Genomic DNA, 21,100 nt, shown 5'->3' with positions numbered 1-21,100 from the left:
CATTGATAATCATTCTCACAAGCCCTTCCTGAGATTCCAGTGAGACAGAATTCTCTTTCAGATAAGATTTTCTTTTATCATGAAGCCCAAGTTAACCCATATGACCGTGCCTTAGGATGTTGGTAATTCACTGCAGAACACTAAGGCCCTTTTTTAAATTGTCTCATATCAGCTTTTTGGATAAACACACATAGTTTTTCTCAAACTCGTGCAAAATGACTGGACAATTAAACCAAAAACATTTCCAGGTATTACACTTCCTCTGGATTCAGACTCATGTTATTATAATTCTGACTAGTTTTGTAGTAAGTTAACAAATTCCTTGGTCTTGCAGCATCAAGTTAATTTACCCATTTTTAGTTCTTAAAGAAAATCAAAGCTTCAACTATGAGCTTCATTCATCTAGGATCTTATCCAGGAAAAAAAGGATGATTTTTGAAGTGTCTAGTATAGACAAGAGTCAATCCAAGTGTCTTTTCAACAAATCTTTCAGTAAAAGTCAATTTTGTCCCCTAAGCAAATGATTTTTTTCATTTCTCCATTCTCATCAATTGTATTAATATATTTTAAATAAATAATTATCAGCCTATATTCATCTTGTTTTTTCACTTTCTTCATACAGTTTCAATTTATTTCTATATGTTGCTAACTTTTGTTTTATAACATTTCTTGTATTCTTCATTTTCTTATAATTTCCCCAGTCATCACCTTTTGCATTGTCCGTATCACTAAGACTAGATACTACAGTGGTCTCCTTTAGGTCCAAAACCAAATTCTCGTAAGTTGAACTCTCCTTTAAAAATGGAGAGTTTAGGACAATATGATTTAATGGGCTTTTGAATTTCATGATCTGGATTTGAATCTTCATCATCTGACTTTAACTCACAGCTAGATTTCTCATCTGCAGGATGGAGACAATGAAATGATAATAACTACCATTTATTGTGTGTTTACCATGTGCCAGGCAATAAGTACTTCATATGTCTTACTTCATTTAACCTTCACAGTATACTTGCTAAATAAACAGCATTACTATTCTTGTACTACAGATGGAAATATTGAGTCCCAGGATGGCAAATTAATATTTTTCCAATATCGCACAAGTAATATGTGACAGAACATGAGTTCCAAGCCCTGGCCTCAGATATCAGATCTTATGCTTTAATCACTGAGACTTGAGTGAGGTTGTGAATGTTCACAACTTACATGGGCCAGGCACACAGAAAATGTTGAGTAAATGTTGGTTTCATTTCCTTGTAATTTTCATTATACACTGTGCTTGTTAGAACGTACTTCAGGTATTAGATTCATTTCTAGCTACCATATTAAGAATGATTGTCGGGTAAAATGAGTTAAACCATTTGAAGGATGAGTAGGATGTTGAAATACACCATATTCAGCCACAGTGAAGTGCTGGGCATGTTCAGTCGGAAGGAAAAAGGACCCTGAGTGCACGTGATCCCTGACTTCAATGTGAAAGAGAGAGCATGCGTGTTATAGATGACCCCAACAGAATGGAACTTGATGGGTGAATACAAATACGAGAAGAGGTATCTTAATTCAAAGGGAAAGTTCTTTCCAGTACACAGAGTTGCCCAAGGGTAGGTGGACTACCTCAAGAAAAAAATAATCAGATTATTTTCTGAAACACAAAAAAGCATACTACAGCTGGCCTAAGTTACATTCAGAGTCTTTGGCTAGAATCATCTTTTTATCAGATTTCTGGTTGAATACTTGAGTTCAATGATATCAGCAAGCTTCTCGTTCTTTGTCAAGCCCTACCTTACCCCAGCCCCAAATGTGAAGCCCCTCAGTCACTTATCTTAGGTAGACCCTATCATCTCATCTCCACAGTTTTGGTGTGCCATCACACTCCTGATTGTCCTCCCTCCCACCATCTTTTGTCAACACGTTCCACTCTGTTCTCTAGAAATCCTGACTCGTTATTAACAAGCTACCCTATAGCATCATCCTCTTCTCTCAGTGCCCCATTTGCCTACTTGCCTACAAAAGTCTGACATTCCCTTAAATCAAACTGTTCCCCCATTGCACCCTCCTGCATCAGCAGCCCACTTTTCCACATCTCTGTACCACAGGGCCAAGAATTGGATTTAACTTCCTGATCTCCAGGGCCATTCCAAACAATTATTCTTTAATTGCGCATAAAGCATGTCTTTGAGGCTCCTGTCATATAGCAATGTAGCCCTCTGTCCACCCTTGTTGTTTTGTTAAAATCTCCTCCACGTTTTTTGAGAATTTTGCCATTCTCCTCACAGTTGACTGGAGAAATTTTAATATATACATTGTTGACTAATCCACACATTGTTGACCAGCCTTTCAGTTCCCTGCTCTTCATATTTCCAGGTTCCTTCTCCTCTGCTGTATTTCAGAAACACATTTCCAAGTTTATACCCTAGATAATTCTCACAGCTGTCATTGAGTCGGACATATACACAAAATATATTTGGCTAATACATCATCCTTTTTGATTACGTTACCCAGATTCACTGTTGGAATTTAAACTTAAACATCTCACTATGTACATCTCACTTCATTTATCTGATTCAAATCTCCTACGCTTTTCTCTTACTCTTTACAATCTCTTTCTTGGATATTCCTCGACAATTTCTGTCTCCCATCTGAACTTCACCTCCTACCCTAGGTGGTTAGGATTCCAGCACCCATCTTTTCAGTTGCTTAGTTGCTTTTATCTTTTGTATTTTACTCTCATGCTTTTATCTTCTGTTGAAAAAAATTCAGTTTCTAGAAAGACTCAAGCTCTTCTTGTCTTAAAGCAATGTCCCCTTGAACAAACATTCTCCTCTAGGTATCATTCATTGGTTCCTTTGGTAGGTGAAAGTCTTGAAACATCTTGAAAAAAAGCCTCTGCAGTTTGGTGTTTCGACTTCTTTCATGCCTTTCATTCCTTACCCCATTTTAACCTGGTTTCTGTCCCCAACCCTTCACTGAAGCTACCTGCACTGATATATACATTGCCCTCACTATTACCGTATCCAATGAGACATTCAGCTGTATTCATCTCACTTCTGAATATTAGGCTGAACATTTATTTCCTCCTGAAATTTTCTTCCCTCTGAGCTTCCATGGTCCTTCTCTTAGAGTCCCTCCTCTCTCCCTGTTTTTTGTCTTCTATCATCTTCCTGTACTCTTGTTCCTCCATCCAGATTTAACATATTATATACTCTCCCTAAAGGACCTCAACCAAACTCAAAGATTCAGTTACCACACATGCACTGACGATGCTCAATTTCCAGGCACAAAGTATCAGAATCAGAACATGGTGGTGTTCTGTATCTGACCGCCTTGTAAGTATCCTCACATAGCTGAACTCACGTCAGTGCCTAAACTCAACTTTCCATCCTCCCACCGGAAACTCTTCCTCTTCCTTTGCTGCCCATCTCAGGGTACAGCACTACATTGTCCCAGCCAGAAATATGGTGAGTCATTTTGCATTTCTTTCTTCCTTTTCCCCATATCTACTCAATCACAGGGTATTCCTTCATTTATTTAAAAGCCCTTTATCAAGCATTTGTTATGCACCATGACAGAAGAAAGATGCAGAGAAAGGAAATTAGACCATGATGTGGATGCAGTGTTATGAATACGCATGTAAGCTCAGTGAGTCTGATTGAGTAGACTTGCCTCATGCCTCCAAGCCCATCTTTGTCCTCTCCTTTCCTTTTCCCCACTCATTCCTGCTTTTCTTTCACTTTATGGCAGTCACCTCTTTTTCTATGCAGTCCAGGACCCTTTAATCTGCCTCCCTTACTATTGTCAGAGTGACCTTTATGAAATGTCATTTGATCATGTCACTGGCTGACTGTCAAACCTTAAGTGGCTCTCCAGGCTGTCATGCTGTAGTTCACAGTTCACAGCTGAACAGCCAAAGTCCTTCACATTTAGGCCCCAGGCTTGTTTCTAGCCTCATCTTAGACCACTGATCCTCTTGTTTTTACATCCTCCTCACCTGGTGTCTTTTTCCTGGAGTGTGTGAGGCTGTTTCACATCTCTGCACCTTCTCACTTACTATTACCTCCTCCTGGAATACACCTGCCCTCATTATGCTCATTCATCTAATCTCCAGGAAGTCTTTCCTGATGAACACGACCTCAAGCCTCCCTGAGTTAGCCTTCCTTTACTCCGTATCTCCTTTTCCATTCACCAAGCATTTATTGAGCTCCATATATCATGCTTTAATTTACTTGCCCTTTTTCCTCACCATATTGTAGATTCCCTGACAGGAAAGTTATATTCTATTTTAGGCTGGAGTCCCAGAACTTAGTATAGGTATATAGATAGACACAATAAATGTATGTTAAATTAGCTGATTCCTATCACAAGAGTTGCAGAAAGATGTATATTGTATTAATGAAATTTATGGGGAGACCCATCACTAGTTACTAGGACTTCTGGTCCTAGAGGCAGGTGGTTTATATGAATCATAGATTTAATACTTACTAGCTCTGTGTCCCTGGAGAGTTTACCTAATCTCTCTAGGGCTCCACTTCTATAAAATGTAGATAATAGTAGTGTTCATCTTATAGAACTGTTAGATTAATTCATATATATAAAGCATGTAAAACAGGGTCTGACCATATAGTAAGAATTCAATAAAGATCAGAAAAAAATTGCCACCAGACAGCCAACATCCACAAAATAGCCACTTCATTATTACACATTTGATCTCAGAACCAGACATCTTGTTGATTTAGTTATCCTCAACATTCCTTCAAACTTTCAGACTCTATGTATTTATGATAATCAAGCCACACATTTTATGTAGTATTTGAATAATATGGGTTATTTATAATAAAGAGTATAACCTCCATTATACACAATATCAAATTATTTTTGGTGGAACAGTGACAAGATTGAGAGCAAGCTAGATCTGATATATACCAAAGGTACAGAACTTAATTCAATATTTAAGTGGCCCCCATTCCTTACTGATTTTTTTTATCTCCAGGAAAATTATAAATCAATTTTTTCAAAGCCTGAGAGCGTGTGGAAAATTCAGGTATGATTCAGGTAGGTCTCTGTAACCTAGATGTGACTCTAGGAGCAGGAAGAAACTTGAGATGGCTTTATAACTTGATGCATGATATATAGTTGAATAGTCATTCCTACACTTTTACCAGTAGAGCTAGAATTTAAAACCAGACTCAGTTCAATCCAACAAACATTTATTGAGAATTTGAGAATTTAACATAGCCCTAGACAATAAGACATAGAGACAATGATAGATAGTCCCAGTCCTTGGGGTACCCTAAAGACACATAGGGATAGACAGTGAAATCATAATGTGGGAGGTAAGTTTTAACAGAGGTGACAGAGATGAACAGAGGTTACCACCATGGCACAGAGAACTGAACTTAAATCATGAGTTCAGGGGACAAAATGGCATGTGATTTGAACCAAGAATGATTTGTAGATGCTTGCCCAGCAGGAAAGAGTTAGAGTGAGCAGAACAAGGAGGGAAAAGCTCAGAGGCATACTACATGTGGAGAGCTTCAGTGAGTGTAACATTACTAGGGAATAAATTTTGAGTGGCAAAGTAATAGAACATGAAACCAGGATAAGAAGGTCCTGCATTCCATACCAATACATAATAGTCAGCCCTCCAATAAAACACTGGAATGAAAACAAGGAATCAGGGCAAGTTTATTATATTAGATGCTCTTAGCCATGGTCAGAAAGATTTGACCAACATTCGCTGATCATAGGGGATCCCAGCTTACAACCCAGGTACACCAGCTTCAGGAAAGAGAAGTATTTCCAGTCCTAAAAACTAGTGGAAAAAAGTTTTTAATATTCAGACTATATTTGCTGGGTTTAAGACCCAGTACATCAACATCAACAGCGTGGCCCCCTAGAAAGTCACACTTTATACAAAGGTTTTCTTTAGTGAGGATTCCTGCCTTCTACTTTTGAAGATTAAAATATTCTGCATTTGGATATTCATATTTATCAAATTAGGATAATATATTCTATGATAAGTGCTGAGGAACTGATAAATCTAAAGGATATCAATTTTAGGTTACTTTGAGTTGGAGACAATCATCTGAAAGATTTTTTTTTGCTTTGTTTTCTGATCTAATAGTTACAGAATAGTAGGAAGTAAATATCAGAACAAATTAGTAAAAAGACAGTAATTATACATCATCTTTGTCATCACTTTTCTGCTGCTTTTGTTATGTTTGTTTATTTGTTTTGTTTTTTAGATTCCACATGTAAGTGAAATCATACAGTATTTGTCATTCTCTGACTTATTTCACTTACTATAATACCCTCTAGGTTCATCTGGCTTACCACAAATGGCAATATGTCATTCTTTTTATGGCTGAATAATATTCCATTGTATATACATACCACATCTTTTTTATCCATTCATCTATTGATGGACATGTTGCTTTCTTCCATATCATGGCTGTTCTAAATAATACTGCAATAAACATAGTGGTGTATGTATCTTTTTGAATTAGTGTTTTTTGTTTTCTTTGAGTAATATCCAGGAGTGAAATTGCTGGATCATATGGTAGTTCTATTTTTAATTTTTTCAGGAATCTCTGTACTGTTTTCCATACTTGTCTCACCAAATTACATGACCACCAACAGTGCACTAGGGTTCCCTTTTCTCCACATCCTCACCAACACTTGTTATTTGTTGTCTTTATGATAATAGCCATTGTGACAGGTGTGAGGTGATTTCTCATTTTGATTTACATTTCACTGACGGTTAGTGATGATGAGCATAGTTTCATGAGTCTGTTGGCCAACTGTATGTCATCTTAGGAAAACTTTCTATTCAGATCCTTTGCCATTTTATAATCAGGTTTTTCTTTCTGATGTACAGTTGTATAAGTTATTTCTATATTTTAAATACTAGTCCCTTATCCAATATATTATTTGCAAATATCTTCTCCTATTCAGTAGATAGCCTTTTCATTTTTTGATAGTTTTTTTTACTCTGTGCAAAAGCTTTTTAGCTTGTCATTCCATTTTTTAATTTTTGCTTTTTTTCCTTGCCTGAAGAGACATACAAAAAATATTACTAAAACTGATGTCAAAGAGTGGACTACCTGTTTTCTTCTGGAAGGTTTATGGTTTTAGGTCTTACATTTAAGTCTTTAATCCATTTTGAATTTGTATGTGTGTGTAGTGTAAGAGGTGGGTCCACTTTGATTATTTTGCATATAGCTGTCCAGTTTTCCCAACATTACTCTCTTTTCCCCATTGTATATTTTTGCCTTCTTTGTCATAGATTAATTGCTCATATAAGTGTGGTTTCATTCCTGGGCTCTCTGTTCTGTTCTAATGATCCATGTGGCATTTTTGTGCCAGTACCATACTGTTTTGATATAGCTTTATAATATAGTTTAAAATCAGGGAGCATGGTATCTCCAGTTTTATTCTTCTTTCTCAAGATTGTTTTGTCTATTCAAGGTCTCTGTGTTTCCATACAAGTTTGAGAATTATTTATCCTAGTTCTGTGAAAAATGCATTGAATCTGTAGATTGACTTTGGTAGTATGGTGATTTTAATATTATTACTTCTTCTAATCGGTGAACATAGTGTAAGTTTCCATCTGTTTGTGTCATTCAATTTCTTTCAACACTTTCTGATAGTTTTCAGCATACAGGTCTTTTACTTCCTTATATTTATTCCTAGGTATTTTATTCTTTTTGATGCAATTGTCAGTGGGCTTCTTCTCTTAGTTTCTCTTTCTGATAGTTTGTTGTTAATGAATAGAAATTCAACAATTTTTGTATACTGCAACTTTACCAAATTCAGTGATGAGCTCTGATAGTTTTCTGGTGGCATCTTTTGGATTTTCTATGTATAGTGTCATGTCATCTACAACCAGTGACAGTTTTATAACTAGAGGGAGGACTCTAAAATGGTGCACACCAGCACCAGTGTTCACATGGTAGAACAAGCTCCCAAAAATGGCTGAGTGGGTGCCTATGTTCCCAGGGTGAGCTCCAGTTGCCTTCTGCCTCTCTAGGGGGCTCTCCAAGAGCAGCAGGTGCGTCAGACCCAGGCTTTTTTCAAATTACTGTTTCTTTCCTGGGCCCCAGAACATGTGAGAGTTTCTGTGTGCCCTTTAAGAGTGAGTCTCTGTTTCCCACAGCCCTCTAGCTCTCCCAAATGTTAAGCCCTGCTCCATTATAAGGATAATGATTTTAACCTTTTTTCTTTGGTTTTATTTGTTTTTACTTATTTTTCCACAATGAAAATAACTTGCTTTCATAATAATAGTAATGACAATAATAATGTTATTATGTACTTTTAACATATAGGCCATGCTTGGCTTTTAAAGTTAAGATTTTGGTACCAAAATTGGGCAATAATACTACCTTAAACAGAAGTCTGTCTTATTAAGGCTTTCTGACTGGAGGTGCTACATTTTTAACATGAATCAATTTAACCTAAATATCTCATATATATTTTAAAAGGTCTGAAAGAGAAATACCTTTCTAAGCATGCCTACACAGTTCACTGCAAAAATCTTAAAATAGCTTTTACCCATTAAAATCTTAAGAGGATTACACAAACTAAATTAGTGCCTGGATTGCAAAAAGCCATAATGAACTTAATATTATTGCTTTCCAAAATATAGACCAGTTCTTAATAGACTATTTTACAATAGGAAGTGCCTTTAGGGGTCAGTATAACAAAATTAAGATCAGTTTATAAAGCCTTACAAAAGGCCTGATGGTGGCATAAAAGTGTCCAGTGTAATTATGTGTAAGTTCGTTTGCTAACACACCATTTTCCTTCCCAGGCTGGGTCTGTAATGAAGTGGACTGACAGATCCTTGACCTTTCTTCCAGAAATTGCATTTGTATGGTGCTACTTTCCTCATATAGAAGGGCTGCTTAAATTGATCTTAGTCAAAGTTGAATTAAAGGTGGTTGGAGCTGAGATGTGAGACTGGTTGTCGAAGGGGTTCTTCAGTGGTTTGATCTGATGTTAGTTATTGAGGCAAATGTAAAGATAGTCATCATGCTCTCAGCTCCAATGGGCAGGTGGTCCCTCAGTGGCTTCTTCTTCTTATTGTTAGTCTTCTCTCCACAGTCCAGACTGAGACCCCTGCTACCCAATGTGGAGCCTGCCAGACCATCTCCTCACATCTTTAGGAGCTTGATTTCAGGTTGGTCTCTCTTCTCAGATCCAGAATCCTCCCCACCTTCCCCTGGTTTAAGCAGACGCTACTTTTATCACTTGGCATGGCCTTCTCTAGTCTAGTGCAGAGACTGGTTGCACAATTTTAAGCATCTAAGGGCATATATGTAGCAACAAAAATTTGAAATTAAGATGACATTGAGATTTAATAATTTGGTCCTTTAGAAAAATACCTTAGTTGTTTTTTTTCTACAGTAATTTTTATTAAAGACAATGAACTCCCTCTTGAGCGCTTTGTTTTTAAAAATAAGCCATATTACAATGCATCAGAATGACTTGTATCAATAAATCTAATGTTTAGAGTTAAATATAAAGTAGTTATGAAAATGCATGTTATATGCTGAGTTTCATATTTGTAAACAAAAAAATATTGAGGCTGTCTGGGTAGTTCTGCATTCATTGTCACAGCAGGGCTCACCAAGATTTGGAATTGATTTCTAGTTAAGACTTTCTAAGAGAAAGCCTAAAAGAATACAATAGAATATTACTCAGCCATAAAAAATAATAAAATAGTGCAGCAACATGGATGGACCTAGAGATCGTCATTCTAAACCAGAAAGAGAATGAAAAATACCATATGATATCATTCATATATGGAACCTAAAAAAAAAGGAAAAGAGAGGACACTAATGAACTCATCTGCAAAACAGAAACAGACTCCAGACATAGTAAACAATCTTATGGTTACTGGCAGAGAGAGGCTGGAAAGGGATAAATTCTGGAGTTTCAGATTTGCAAATGTTAGCCACTATATATAAAAATAGATTAAAAAACAAATTTCTTCTGTATAGCACAGGGAACTATATTCAATATCTTGTAATAACCTTCAAAGAAAAAGAATATGAAAACAAATATATGTATGTATATGCATGACTGGGACATTATGCTGTACATGAGAAATTGACACATTGTAACTGACTGTACATCAATTAACAAAAAAAGAAAGCTTGTTTCTAAAGTAGAATAAGCAAGGCCTGTGATTTGTGGGGAAACTACTGGAAGAATTGACTTGATTGATTGAAGGTCTGAGGAGGTGTTGAGGTTATTGATCAAAATCATTATCAGCTTTCAATATTAAACCTCTTTCCTCTTTTCTGCTGGTTTTTGAAGTGAAGGTAGGTCTTAGGATCTACCTATTGATATGCTTAGGCAGAGGAAACAATCACTTTATTTTTTAACTGTATCCAGCTTTATTAAAGATACTTTTCATAAACATGGTATTTCAGGCAGGACATGGGCAGACAATCATTAACAGTATACAACAACTTTCAAACTCCCTTTTTCAATGGACTACCAAAATCAGAAAGCCACTATAAAACCCAATGAAGTCTTCATGTGATGCTCTGAACAGGGAAAGTTTAGAGTGCGGGTTGACATTTCACATTTAGCATGTTGTTTAACAACTTTTCACAAGCCGACCCTGACTTTCAGGAAATGAAATGAAAATGGCAGAATTATCAATCTGAAGATCCACAATCTAAAAAAGGAACTGCTGCTTTTTTGAAGGATGCCATCTCAATGGTGACACTATAAGTCCAGATTGCCCGACATTACTGGTAACCAATTTTTGGTGTCCAGTCCCAACAGGTCTCTGGGTTTAAGGGAGTCAAGTCTATGCTGAAGGAGAGGGAGAAGAGGACATAAAAACTAATTTTAGTTTTTCCACACAATAAGGCGTATGTGCCAAGATGGCTAATGTGTGTCAACATCAAGGAATCCTTCCTTCCTGGGAACCAAGAGGAAGTCTCTCAAAACTAGACAGGAGAGCTGTTTTTCCCCCAGCGATCCAGCTTTGGAGACATTCTATTAGCGACAAATGCCCTTCTCCAAAAAATAACAATAAAGTGTTCTGTGTGTCAACAACATAGCTTAAAAAAAAAAAAGTAGAACAAAATTCTGCATTTTTATAAAACTTGATAAAAAATAGTATTTCAAACTGTACAGTCACCAGAAGTACACAGTTATCAAAAATGCACACTTCACTTGGCATCTCCAGCACCTTCAGCTTTCTGTGCCTGGTCTGTTTTGGCATCTCCATTTTCTGCAGGATTATTCCCATCCTTGTCAGCATCAGCTTTCCCCTTTTTCCCTTTGGGTACCTTCTCTCCCTTCTTTGCAGGGGCCTTTTTAGGCTTGGGCTCTGGCTTTGGAGGAGCAGTTTTAGCAGATAACCTTGCCGATCTTCTCTGTGGTTCATCCTTCACCTTGGCTTTATCTACTTTAGCATCCCCTTCAGCCTTTCTCTTGGGCACGGTGATGACGGCGGTGGGACGTAGACACTGGTCACAGGGATGCAGTGGCGCGCGGGCTTTGGTCGGTTCAGGGGTCACTCTCGCCTCTTCTTCACACTGCTCCAACAATCACTTTTAAGAACAAACTTTTTATAATTTCTGCCCAAATTTTTTGTCCCTTCTCTGGCTTCCATGATGATTACTCGCTTTTCCAACTCTTAAAAATAAAAAAATCAATGATAATGTTGCTCTTCATTGGTGTAGCTAGCCTTCCAAAGAGAAACCTGGGCCTCCTTGTTAAAATATATATTTAGAGAGAAGTTTTTTTTTTCTTTTTCTCATTTTGACTTGATAAACAGTACATCAAAATAGTAAAGTTGTGGTCAACTTTCAGTGCTAAAAGAAACATAGCTAGAAAAGAAAAGCATACATTTTAATGTAGGCACCAAAACCTAGTATGTCAAAAAACTCCCAAATTTCATCATGGGCTGTTTCTCATATGTCAATTCATGGATGAAGGGTACATTGTATATAAATAGCCCATGCTGAGTGAAGCAGTTACTTAACATACCAATAGTTACCCACTTAGTATTAGTCAAAGGAGTAGCTTCCCAAAGGAAGGATTGTACTGTACTTGAAGTCATCACTCGAGTCATTTAAATTGACACTGGATAAGGCATCAGAGTACAGACGATAGAAGATATCCTTCATTGACAGAAAAAAGGGATGTAGAGAGTGTAAGAAAAGTAAGGAGAGATTAAAATTACTGAGAGGTTTCTGGTATGGAATTTATTCTTCTGATTCTTTGAGAATAAAATTTACATGATGTACAATTTTATGCTTTGTACTTTTATTGTTGTCTAGTATTGCCTAATTTTTATTTAAATGAAATACATGAGGCAGATAACTTGTGGGAGAAATTTGTTATGGTCTGGCAGCTTAATCTGCTTGAATGTTTTGAGATATTCTAGCTGAGAGGTGTACATAAAATTTAACTGTATATGTAACTATGATAAATAATGTTTTATCCAATTTACTGTTATTAAAAATTCCCTTAAGATTTAAAGGTTTAATCACTTTGTACAGCTCCCCCACCGTTATGGTGTGCCCCACAAGAATTACTTAATTCTAGGCATATATTTCTATTCTTAGAAGCTTTATTGAAGTCCCCTAGTCAAAAGGAAAATCCATATTGGAATGTTAGTGGTAAACCTCAGTTGCATATATAATGGTGATCCTGTGTCATGAATAATTTAGTCATACTTAAAAAATAATTCATCAGGAACAACATGTGAGTAGAAAACAGGATGAAGTAATAGCATACGACTGCTATCCAGATACCACTATGTGCAGAAAGTTGCATTTTATAACATCACTTTGTTTACTTTCCTTCCTTGTCCATAGAGGCTCCATCAAAAATCAGCGGTTTTACAGAAACAGACTCGCAGACATAGTAAACAATCTCACACAATCTCACGGTTACGGGGGGGAGGGGGTGGGAAGGGATAAGTTTGGAAGTTTGAGATTTGAAAATATTAACTAATATACATAAAAATAGATAAAAACAAATTTCTTATGTATAGCACAGGAACCATATTTAATATCTTGTAATAACCTTTAAAGAAAAATATTATGAAAACAAATATATGTATGTATATGCATGACTGGGACATTATGCTGTACACCAGAAATTGACACATTATAATAGACAACATTTTAATTAAAAGAAGAAAAATCAATGGTTTTAGAGAATCCTAGCATTATCATTCCACTCAAGCTTCAGTAACTAAAGTTTGAAATAATATAGTAAAATCAGTGATCTGTTGCCAGAAACTAAATCTGGAACCTGGGTATAGTGACAAAGTTATAGCCAATTCCAATCTGCAAGTTAACCAATACCTCTCTGATGTAAATCCGGCACCACCTTTGAGTTTATGTATCTGTTCTACTCAGGTTTGATACCTAACTCAGTGGTTCCCCCACCTTCCACCTCATCCCTGGGCTATATTTGCGGATACCTGAAGGCATCTTAGTCGTCACTCTAGAGGGGAGAGTATTTAGTTGATGGAGGCCACAGAGGCTACTCTATGTTCAACAAAGCACAGGACAACCCCCACAACAAACACCTTCCAACCCAAAATTCCAACAGAACCTAGCCTGAGAACCCCTGTTACTAACTCAAGGGTCCTCATCCTTTCATTAAAGAGAGACAAAACCCTGGATAGTTTTAGGGCTCCATCCAACTTGTTTTAAGCTATGAGAAAATCTTGTAAGGGAACCAAAGTGTGGTACAAATCTCTGCCATTCTAGTTTAGAGAATAAAAACTGGAAGTAAACTCACAGTCTGAGAAGGACCTGGCAGCTGATAGAAACGAGTTAGGCAGTCAGGGCTGCGTGTACCACATGCTGCTTATTTTGGGGGAATAGCAACTGTATGGATCCAGGAACCTGTAGCCCAGCAAGAATAAAGGCTTACTGGTATCAGAGCTGCTAATTTTTAAAGAGAAGCCAGAAATCTAGTTTTTCTTTTATGCGAAGTCCCAAATATATATATATATATATATATATATATATATATATATATATATATATATATATATATATATACATACATATATATAATTAAAGTATGGTCAGTTATAATGTGCCAATTTCTAGTGTACATCACAATGTCCCCGTCATGCATATATATGCATATGCATACATATATTCGTTTTCATATTCTTTTCATTAAAGGTTATTACAAGATATTGAATATAGTTCCCTGTGCCATACAGAAGAAATTTGTTTTTTTAATCTATTTTATTTATAGTAGCTAACATTTGTAAATCTCAAACTTCTAAATCTATCCCTTCCCATCCCCTTCCCCTTCAGTAACCATAAGATTACTTACTATGTTTTCCTATATTTTAAATGTTTCTAATTCTACTTTTTAAAGACCATGAAGGCCAAACATAGTACGCCTGGGGATCAAATTTACTGTTCTCGCCATCAATTTTTTTACCTCTCTTCCCAGTTCTGATTGTCTTGGGTATATTCATTCATTCATTCATTCCATTCACTTAACAGGCACTAACTGAGCAATTATGTTAAGGGTGTTGAAGATGACCAGGAGTATAGAGGAGCACACAGAATTCTTCATTGTTCTGAAATGGTGAGTTTATCTTTCACTATGATTGTTCACTGAGGATCAAGCTAACTCTTTTATGATTCTTCTGTGTTTTGAATTAATTGATCAATTGATTGACCTCATTTCATTCCCTTAGCAACTTTTCCTATTAAAATGCCAACGTATACCTGGGTCTCATTCCTCCCTTAGCAACTCAGGGACACTGCTTTGAAAATTAAAAGTACTCAATTTAATGCTTAGAGACATTCTACTCAACAATTCACATCTTCCGTCTCTTTTTCTTTTTCAACTCTTTTTTTTTTTTTAACTTATTCCCTTCTCGTTTTTTCATGACTTCGGAAACTACATATTTTAAAAGTAGTCCAAAGAGTACAAATACGTTCTGTTAGAATGAGAATTTCATCTTTAAAATCAGTGTCATGTGCAGAGACCCTGTTATCCTAATTTGTGTGTTTTGGGCTATGTCCTAAGAATCTCATGCCCAATAACTCATTTAATTCTTTCAACAATCCTGGGAGATTATCTTCATTTTGTCAGTGAGGAAACCAAGTCACAGAGAGGTTAAGGGACTTGATCATTATCACACAGCTGGTAAGTTTTGAAGCCAGAACCTGAATCCTGGCTGTCTGTAGCAATATCTTGCTCTTCACCATTGGGCCATAAAGATCAACAGAATAAATATGTGGATTTGAAGTTGGGATAGGAGGGCAAAAAATAGAAGAAAGAACAAGTTCTTCCGCACTTCACCCTTCCCAATGAGTCTCTGCAGAGCATAATCTTTGCTCTTTCTTCTGGCTGTAACACTCATATTTACACACACACACGCACCCGTGCACGCACACAACATTCACATAGAGTCAGACCTCAGACCTCTAAAAAGCTTACATTCTGGCCGATCCAGGGTCACAGTGCTGGGTCTGAGCCACACGTCTCTTTTCTGCTGGGCGGTGTTAACACTGACTTTTCATCCTCACTCCAAGATTGTGAGAATTAGATTAAGTAATTTTTGTCTTCCACACTCTCTTCTAAGTAATTAACCCAATTTAGACATAATTTTATCTTTTAAAACTAACACAGTCATCAATGGCAATTGCTATTTAGCTCAAATCCAGACTTCTGAATCTCTTGCATACTTGCAGATATTTAACAGTTAAGTTTCTCTACTGGTAAGTTTCAATTTTTGATAAGGAAAATATAAACATGAAAAGAGATTAAGAGTAAGATTCTTGTGTAAGATTTATTTTTTTACCTAATTTGGAAAACCCACTTAAATATGTATGCATTCTATTAACATAATATAAATAAAACTTATTTTTGAATCAAGGCTTATTGTCAGGTGATTCAAAGAAATAATTTTCTCAAAAAAAAAAACCTGTTTCCATACAGTAAAGGGGCTCACTGCATTAGTCATCTACAGTATTCAGAAACTAATAATTGTTTTTTATGCTTTTCAAGCCTCTTAATTTAGTAAACCTATAATTGAAAAGCAAAACTTCACAATAAAATAATATAACTCAGTTCATGCTGCTATGGGAAAGTAAAGGGTTTCCTCCTACTTTAGTTTATTAATTTTCAAATAATGCTTAAGGGCTTGTTATGATAGTTCTTTACAAGGCAGTAAATATATAGTTATCCAGACTGTCTGGGTTGAAAACTAATTACCATTAGAAACTGAAGCATTTAGGCTTGTTATTTCTGCAAATCAAATGACTCCAAATACAATTTTCATATTAAATCCAATGTGCAATGATCCAGGGATATCCTCTCAATGCAAACCATAATCTAAAACATCCCTCTTTCTTATTATTGTTGGTAAGCAAGCCAACCGGAACTTTAAAATGTGGCATGGGAAAGGAAGCTGGGGAGACAGGTAGTGAAAGCAGCATTTGAAAGAACAAAAGGAAAAAATGGAGCTATTCAAAAAATTTAAAGTTTCTTTCAGTGCATATTTGCAGAAAGGGAGGACAAGAAGAAAATACATTATCTAAAAGGAAAATATCAAACACTGTACAGATTACGAGGTATGTCCAAGACTAAGCGGGTAGAATTTTCTATCATTCTCATTGGTACTGCTTACTATAAATCTAAACAAAACCACACATTTTAAAATTAGTGTTACTGTAAGGTATAGTAGTAAGGGTAGGAAAGAGGAGTTTTACTATTTGAAAGGAAAATGGAATTATAAGAATGCAAGAAATCTCACATTTTTTATTCCTGTTTTTAAATGATCATATCATGTTGGATTTTTAAAGTTATTTCTAGACAAGTTTTTAAAAGGACAAATGAAGGGTTTATTGCTACTGAATAGTTCCAAGGCCTAGAAATTTAAAAAAAAATTTAAATATTGCAAATATAAAAATAAAACCACTGCAACTACATAGTAAAATAATGTTAACATTTATTCATGTTTTTTAAATGACTTAGGTGATTACCAGGAACATGTGTCAAGCAGAAGTGAGGGAATTATTGAAAATGTGTCTGTGGGTTTGAGTTAGAGGGGGAAATTATTGTTATTTGTTTTTGTATATCTATATCTACATATATATATAGTTTATTGATGTATAGTCAGTTTACAATGTTGTGTCAACTGGGAAAATTATTTTGAGAAATTAAAATCTTTGATTTAATAACAGCTGGCCATGTTATTTTAGAAACATGGGAAAAAACTAACAATTGATGCATATTATGTAATATCAAATACAAATATAGCTAATAGGCACTGACTTCATGACTAGACATGAGATTCAAGTCAACTCTACTCTATGAAAGAGTCTATAAAAGTTTATATCAGTTAATAGTTGACGCAACGTAATAGTTTATGGTTGATAGGTTCTTGAAAAGTTACGGGCAAACAACTTTTATACTAAAGATCTTTTTGCCATGCTGGGAGAGAAAACATTGTCCTGCCTAATTCTTCAGTAACATTATCTCATTTTAATGTTTATCCTTTATTTGGTAAGCTGATTCACTTTTGATAATGAATTTCTATTTGTCAAAAAGCAAATTCCTTTAGGGCTAACTCCAATTTGAGTTTATCTTTGTCCCATAGTTTAAAGATTTTCTTTATTTTTGAATATTACCCAATGATGACAATTACTAGAGAACAGGAAATAAAGTAGAAGAATAAGAAATGTGGTTGGGAAGGATGAAAGTGGAATGAAATGTTCATTACCTTGGGCAACTTCTTCACACTGTTGAATAACGTGGTAGAGGAGTAAGACTGATTCCCCCAATATAATATGTACCTTCTTAGTCCCAACTTAATCACAACTCTCCATTATAATACTTATAAAGTGACATCACTGCTTAAGAGATAAGAAATTTGAATCTGACATCTTTCCAATCTCCATTCAGTACAATAACAGAAAACACTAATAACGATACTAATATTTTTTGAGCAATTACCATGTCACTATGTCAAGGTGAACATACACCTCCATCCTGTACCGCTTTCTTGGTTCATTTTTCTCCATAAGACTACCACTATTTTGTATTATATGTATTTTACATATGTGTTGTCCTTCTTTTCTTTCTCTCCCCACTAGAATCTAAGTTCCAAGAGTACCCCTGATGAGAAACTGAAATAAGCAGTTCAAAACACATCCCTTCTGTTTACTTATTTTTATGTGAGATAATTATTTTCCTGGAACATTTTAGTAGGAATATTTTGTTTCCTACAGACCTGGGGAAAAGGCAAGGGAACAGCTATAGGAAAGTCCCTAAAATCATAGTAAGTACGGAATGTAAGAATAACAGAAAGGGAGTCTGTGTGGTTGAATTTTAGAGAATGAGATGTTAGAAAAGGTAGGAGCTGGCCTATGTGCCTTTGATGGTGTAGCAGGATGCAAAAGTTACATATAATTAGCAATCCTTGACGATATGTATATATCATATGGTATCTCTCTGGCTACCCTGAGAAAAGCAGACTTCGGCCAGGGTGAGCCCACAAAATAGAATCCTGGAGACAACTTAGGAGAAGACTGCTATAAACTAGACAGGAGTTGGTGGTGCAGTAGAAACACACAACTAGACATATTGGAAACACATGTAATGGTGGGACAACCAACATGATTTTCTAACTGATCTCACTAAGACTAAACTGCATGAGGCAGGAATTTTCTCTCATTCATTGTGGACCCCTGATTTCTACAAAAGAGCCTGTCACCTAAGAGATAGTATATTTATAAATCAAATGAATGAATAAATAAATAAATGAGTGAGAGGAAGAGAGGAGGAGGAATAAAGGCATTTTTGCTTAGAGTAGGGAATTGAACACTATTCTCCAATTCATGAAGCAAGAGAAGAACGGAAAGAAAATGTTGTGCTTCCTGGTCAAAAATAGTGTAAACTTATCAGTTGTTCTTTTTTAGTTAAGAATGATCCAATATTCTTAGATTATGTCCTTCTTATTCATGTTCAGTCAGTGCCTTTTGACCACCAATGAAATGGCAATGAGAGTGTAATAGAATATTTAATGTTTGTGTCTTGTTTCATTTTTAGTGGATTTAGGTGGCAAAACTAAAAGATGGCAACCTATTGTTAGTCCACGGGTGTGTTTGTGTGTGTGTGTGTGTGTGTGTGTGTATTTTGGGAAGGGAGAGAAAGGAGGGATAGTACTTGACTAAATACAAATGTCTGGGAACGATTGTTGTAAAATATCTTTTTATAAAAATCATCTCTTAGCATCCTAATTAAAGCTGAAAATAGTTGGGGGGGGGTCTCAGGAATTTGTATTGTATGTGTATATGCACACACACACATATACATATATACTATATACATATAGAGTATATATTGTGTATATATATAAAAATATATATATTGTGTGTGTCTATATACAAATATATACAGTTATATATATAGGAAGAAGTGTGTACATGTATAACTTGTACCACCTGTATTTAAATTAACTCTGTTCTATCCTTCCTAAGTAGGAATAGGTAATCATATACCTTTTCAAGCACTGAAAATAAATGAGTCCCCTTTTTAATGAGGAAAGTGATGTAAATCTAAAACTCATACTGATGAAAGATCCTTTATAATGAAAATATACATACTTTGCTTTTTATCTTTTAGTTACTGATTTTAGAAACACAAAAGATTTTTAGCTTTTATCTCTAATTTCTCCTAAATTTCGCTAAGTTTAATTACTTTCCATAATAAACTTCCTAACTGTGAAACTGGTTTTTAAGTCACTACTGTAGTCACAGCAGTGACCTCAATAATCAGAGTATCTCTCTTGTGGATATTTCTAAATAGAGCTGATGCAATTTTCCAGTCTAATTTATATAAAAGGAACTGATCTAGGCCAAATAATATTCTTCTGTGTTTGTACTGGAAGAAAATATGGAAACCTTCTTAACATTCAGACCAGTTCTTACTCTATAGATTATGACATTCTAGTTATGTTGTATTGGAAATGCCTAACATATTTTCCTTAGTGATTGGCTTGCAAAATAAGGTCACATAATGTGAAATAGATTTTTTTACGTTATCAAGTAGGTGACTGTTACATACCCTCACAGATTATTTCTTTGGAATCAATTATATTAAAAAATTGTATAACAAGATTCTCAATCTTTATAGGAATGTGAGGTAATTATTGTTATGTAGAGAGCTAATGGAAATTGCACAACTCCCTTCACAGCACGTGTGGTTGTCTTGTTGAGAATAAACATGAGCTACTCCAGTTTCTAAAGAAATGTGCACACATATTGTGGAATAAAGCACCATCGTACCACTTGACCCATTCAGATTTGTTTCCTTTAGCTAAATAGACTCATTTTTTCAAGGGCGCTGACATTAATTCATTCGTGTTGCAGATAGGAACCTCAGTTGCCTATGTTGGTGACTGCTGCCCTTTGTAAATATCTAAATTCATCATGTCTCCCTGAGAGCGTGAAAAAGGAAACCTCTAAGTATGGATGTATTATTATCATGAATTCTTTCCGATGTAACTCATCTGGTTTTCCTAAAAAAAATGAAAACAACATGGTAGCAGGTCCTCTTTTTTGATCGAAATATATTGCTTCTTAGATATAGAGTATAATATTTATACAAAGTCAAATATAGTATATGAAAAGTTTTCAAAAATCAAAAATATGCAATGCAAAACTTAAGCTCTTTTAAGTTGTCAAGGCAGAGTCTATAATTGCTCCTTTAATGATTGTTAATTATTAAAATTCTATTTTTATGCTCCTAGCCTTTAAATAAAAGCCAACGATTTATGTCCTTAAGAAGTAAACTTTCAAAAAAACTGACAGAAAAAAATAATGAAGCAAGTAAACACTCTTGCGGGAGCCCTGTCACTAGATTAGACTCTCTGCACTTGAGTCCTTGCTTGGCTATTTATAGCTACATGGAGGTAAATTTGGGCCAGTTGCTTTGCAGCTTTTTGCCCATGTCTTCTCATCCGTACAATGGGAATAGTGATACTATCTATCTCAAAGTGTTGTAAAACCTAAATGAGTTAATATTTACACAGTTCTTACTCAGTGCCCAGCAAATTCTAAAAATGTTTATTATTTGATAT

At 35.5% G+C, this 21,100-nt stretch overlaps 1 long non-coding RNA gene and 1 pseudogene across 2 annotated transcripts in view; both read right to left on the bottom strand.

The window, feature by feature from the left end:
- Positions 1-11,101: 11,101 nt before the first annotated feature.
- On the bottom strand, positions 11,102-11,567 carry LOC102528894 (non-histone chromosomal protein HMG-17 pseudogene; annotated as a pseudogene). The gene has a single exon (XR_012080161.1). The product of XR_012080161.1 is annotated as a non-histone chromosomal protein HMG-17 pseudogene (transcript).
- Positions 11,568-11,671: 104 nt separating this feature from the next.
- LOC140701151 (uncharacterized) overlaps positions 11,672-21,100 on the bottom strand; it is a 34,107-nt gene continuing 24,678 nt past the window's right edge. The window contains exon 4 of the long non-coding RNA XR_012080054.1: positions 11,672-11,849. This is a non-coding gene — a long non-coding RNA (uncharacterized lncRNA). The remainder of the gene's footprint in view (positions 11,850-21,100) is intronic.

This window comes from Vicugna pacos, chromosome 14 (genome assembly GCF_048564905.1).
Source record: "Vicugna pacos chromosome 14, VicPac4, whole genome shotgun sequence".
Lineage (NCBI taxonomy): Eukaryota > Metazoa > Chordata > Mammalia > Artiodactyla > Camelidae > Vicugna > Vicugna pacos.
This window is presented reverse-complemented; position numbering and strand designations above follow the sequence as displayed.